Raw genomic sequence first — 5132 nt, forward strand, 5'->3', positions numbered from 1 at the left:
TGGCCATCATCTTTTTATGCCTCATATCTCCCTCCTCCTAGCCCAGATGTTCCAGATGTTACTTACTCACCACTCCCCATTTTTACTACAAGTATTTGTGACTAACATAGTTGATAATTTCATCTTTTCCAGGTTATTAGGAGAAAAGATAAGTCAAATATATTTGGTTGTTCCAGAAAACGAACAAAATTTGCTGAATTCTTTGCTCACAAGTTTTATCATTTACAGTTCTCAGATGAAAAAACAGATGCACCAGGTGTCACCAAGTAACTTACCGAGGTCACAAAGCTAATAAATCGTCGAACCAAGATTCGGACCCAGGCATCTAACCCCAAAGAGTCTGTCTAGCAGTATTGTAGTTCACTGCATTTCCCAGCCCCCTCTCTCTAACAATGGATATAGAATTTATGTAAATAACTCATTGGTTAAAATATCTGGAATACTGGGCGATAAGCCTGTAGCCACTAAACTGGCTGCAGTGATGGCTTTATTTAAAAGAGCCTCTGTGTCTATGCTCTGGGGAAAGTTCTTCAAAGCCCTGATTACCACAGGCTGGGGAAGTCCCTAGGATTTCTGGGCATTCTCAGGGGCTTCCAGACGGTCTCTGACTCAGACCCCCACCCCTGCCCCACAGCTTACTTTCTCTATTTCCCACAGAAACTCTTATGCAAGACTCTGACAATTTTGCTGAATGTCACAAGGAACAAATTGCTTGGAACCTGCTTGTGACCCTATGAAGTTTTCTGAGTGTGGGCGGCGTCCGTCACCCAAGAGTCCGTTTTGCACAGCTCCCAGTGTTGCGCTAGCCTCACACCCTTGCACTTTCCCTCACTGGGCACCGGAAGAGCGTGACTAAGGATCTTCCGCGGACTCTCGTTCTTCCTTTGGATTTTCCTTCCACGACAGCTGAGCATACGGGCAGAGAGGGAAGTGTGTACTTCCCGTGTAACAACGGTGGGGCTTTTCCCCGTCAGCCTCAAACTTTGCCATCCAGGAACGACTTCGCCCATTTGCTCTGCTGTGTCATCCAGTGTTCTGTAGGTCTGGATCTGAAATGTGCTTTGGTTCCTGGGCTTTTGTTAGTGACTGGCCAGTGCTGTGGCCAGCAGAGAAACATAAGCTGGCGCATTTCTGCTCTTATCCTTCAATGAGTATTTTCTGATATGCCTTGAGAGGTAATTGAGGTCAGATATAAAATTTCCTGTACTCGCAGTTCAATCAGGCATTTTGATTGTCTGTTATCGGAAGCACTCTACTGGGTAGTAAGAGACCAAGCTAAGTAGACTCTGTCATTGCTCTTGAGAAATCCTAGGGAAATACACAGGACAAGAACTCAGATAAGTGGAAGGTAATTACTTAAAAGAAGGAAGTAGGTCCCGAGGGATGGAACGGGTGAGCTTCCTGATATATTAACAGCACATCCAAGGTTTAAAAGGTGTTTTTTTTCTTTGACTTGTAGCCTCAGAGATTTCAGTCCACAGTTACTTGGTCCCATGACCTTTCCTATGGAAAGGCAGCAGATCACAGTGGGAAGTGTGTCAATGCAGGGGACCTGGTCATTCCACGGCAGCCTGAAAGCAGAGGTAAAGATGGGAGAAGAGGCTGGGGTACCAGTAGCTCCTTCAGGGGCCTGCTCTCATGCCCTAACTTCCTCCTCGTAGCCCCCATCCCACCTCCTAAATGCCCTCCCACCTCCCGACAGCACAACCTTCCGGGGTCCGAACCCTCAACCGTACCCTCTGAGGGACATTGACTATCTAGACCATAGCACAGACGTAAGGGGAAGAAGCAGTCAGTTCCCACTGTGAAGACCATGAGAGAGCATTCGGTTTCTGTTTTCGAAGACGAGAAATTTAATAAACTCGGATGGTATAGAGAACATTCAAGAAGGGAGGACCATAAAAACAAAGGTTAATGGGAAAGTAAGCAATGTGACCAGAACTCAGCAGGGTGCTCTGCTTGGCAGAAGCATAAGATACTTGTGGTCGGCTTTGCATTCAGGACTGTGAGGAGGGCCTCTTAAAAGGACTCAGTCTCTAACCTGGTGTGACATAGGCAATTGACCACAAAGTAGCAAAAGATAAAAAATTAGTTGAGGCTGGAAAACCTTATAGTCTTAGAGTTGTACACCCTGCGATAGAGGATTGAATTTACAATTGTATCCAAATTGCTCCATCAGTCTTTGTAAACATCATTTCAATGGGGCCTTTTAATTGTGTAGGTGTTAGGGCAAGAACTTACTACTTTTTCTTAAAGAAAGCCAAAAGGCACTAAAGTAACCCAAACACAAATGCTTTGGACGGTCTATTTAGTAATGTAAATTGAGCACATCTTAAGCTCAATTATGCTCCCCCAGAGTTATAATTTTTTCCTCAATTTGGATTCAGAAATTATGTCTGAAAATTACTGGTTGTTGTTGAAAGAGGTGTTTATAGGTTTTTGTCCAAGTATATGTTTACAGATCAGAGTGTGAACCTGTCTGTAGGAGGATTCCTGTAAAAGGCCATTCCCTGTGTGCTGTAAGAGATTGCACTGGCTTGGGTCAGTACATCCAGGCTGGATTCTTGCCTCACGTACAGCGTTGCCTACAACACACCTGCACAACTTAACATTAGTAAATGTGGTCTAGGGGTGGGGGGGGCTAAACTCCCCGGTCATAGAAACTGCATTCGTTATGAGCAGTGGGTTACCAGGTAAAGGGTTGGGTGGCCTTCAGGTTAGTCATCATGTGAAGACTGGGACAAGATGAAGCAGTGACACCCACATGGAGAGCATGGACAGCAGCCATCCAGAAGAATTTGGGCCTCGCTTCCACATCATACCTGGGCCCTGGGGAACTCTGAAAACCAGCATGAATGAATAACCAGACAAATCCAAATGAAGCACTGCTACACACACGAGTGTGGGTTTCATCACTGACACAGAGAGAAACTGTGCTAGAGTCAAGGAGACAAGGGGAGTACCAGCCAAGTGATGTGTGTGACCTGGTACTGGCTTCTGCGTTTGGAAAGAAATGTCACCCAGGGCATTTAGTTGCTGAAAGAATTGGGGAAACTTGACCCCAGAGCAGATGCTGCAGGACAGGAATGCAGCTTGCCATTAAATTCTTAAATCTAACTTTTGACTTAGAGTTGCCTAAAAGGATGCTTTTGCCTTGAAGAGGTGCTTAGGAGGTATGGCTTGGTACTTAGGAAGGAAGGGTCAAGATAGTCACACAAATTATCCCTCAAATAGTGTGTTTGCAGAAATCCTGTAAGAGGGGAAACACATGTGGCATTTAAGGGAGGTGATTTCATTTGTAAGGGCTCAATGCCTCAATGCATAATAATTTATTATCCAAAGTGTGATCTTATTATAGAAAGTAGACTTTATTTGCACATATCAAACCACACATCTTGCTAAGAACTAGGGCAGACACAACATGCATTTTCATACTTCATGCTGTGCTCAGAGGCGTGTTTAGAAACATGTATTATAGGCATCTTGAGGTGGTAACTTAGAGCTAAAACTTCTGTTGTCTTCAAGGTTATGATGAGCAGCTGTGCTACTTGGCCCAGCCACTTCTCCTGCTACTCTGAAAAACATGTTGACTTAAGTCATTTTTGTGTGTGCATGTCTCTAATACATAGCAGTGCAATGGTGGTTAATGATCAAATAAAAGAAATGAATTAGAATAGCTGTATAAATAGCACTTAACAGGAGGTAATGCCACTTTAAGGGACATGGGCTGCCCTTCAGAGTATTAGAAGGATCAAGGAGGCCAAGCCCACGAGGGAAGATCGACAGTGGCAGTTTCACTCAGCTATGGATTGTGTATGGAACGTTATCAACAAGCCAAGCAAGACGTGACCACGGGTACAATAACAACAATGTCTACCTCAGGCCTGACCAGCTGCTCTCTGCCCGGAACTGAGGCTTGCTCCACAGGAAGATGTCCTTCTCTGCTACTGTAAATCTAGCCCAAAGCCCATTGCTAAGTATGTCATAGGCCCTAGAGGAGAAGTTGCTGCTCTTATTTCACTAAATGTCCATGATGTGCTCATCAGATTGCCTTCCCTTTATCTGTGCTTGTAGCCACAGACGGCTGCTGCTGTCGGCCTTGCTCAGGGGCGCTTCTTTTCCTTAGCGGTCTGGAATAGCCTCCCGGGCTCATAACTGATTGGTGTGCTGAGAATAAGTGACAGTTGAATGTTCAGTCATGGACTGGACATCCCTATTCCCCAAGGGACAGGGAACAGTATGGAAAGGCAGTAGAAAGAATGTAAGAGGCAGAGGATAGGGGTAGTGTGTGGAACACCTGCTGGGAACGACATGCTTGTCCCTTGCACGCTTGAACTCTCTGCGTCAGACTGGAAACACCAGCATCCTAGCACGGATGAGGGAGGAGCTCATGCGGTCCCACCTCTCCTTGAGGACTTAATCATTAATAGATAATGGGAGAAGGGGAGATATTTTCCCCAGTGTTGTAGCTACTTGGTAAGGTGCCCTTGTTTCTTTAAATAACCCTTCACCTAAGTTCCTATAAGTAACCCTAATATAGTTCTGTAGCTCACTGGGTCATGGGAGGGGGCAGTATTGGGGAAATTAGTTGGGGAAGGAAGGAAATGAGAGGTAATAGAAGAGGGATAAGGAGGAGGAAACGGCAGTGAATATGACCAAAGTACATTATATACAAGTGTGAGAATTCCATCATGAAATTCACTGTGTGTAAGTAACATATATTGTTTTAAAAAGAGATGTACAAAGGAGACCATTTTTAAATGGACAGATCCTTTGATAGGGCAACCTGAAAGATTTCAGACAGAATCCTCTCTTTCCACCTCTTTGCTGTAGTGCCCTATTTGATCCAGGTCTAGTCGCTCTGGAGCCTCACATGGCCAACCTGATCTTTCCTAGCTGGCATGGATCTAGGTGGAGGGTTCCCCTTCTGAGTTCAACCTCATTTTTAGTGGACCCCTTTTATCTAGCTACAGTCCAGTTCTCTCCCCTAGGAACTAACAATTTAGAAAACACATTAGATCAAATGTGAAATCTGTTTCAAATTATCAACAAAAACTTAGCATTCTTGGCTAGAAAGAGATAATCTTCAACTACACTAGCTCTGTGTGTGTGTGTGTGCGCGCGCGCGCGCG

This window comes from Arvicola amphibius, chromosome 11, assembly GCF_903992535.2.
Source record: "Arvicola amphibius chromosome 11, mArvAmp1.2, whole genome shotgun sequence".
NCBI classification, from domain to species: Eukaryota; Metazoa; Chordata; class Mammalia; order Rodentia; family Cricetidae; genus Arvicola; species Arvicola amphibius.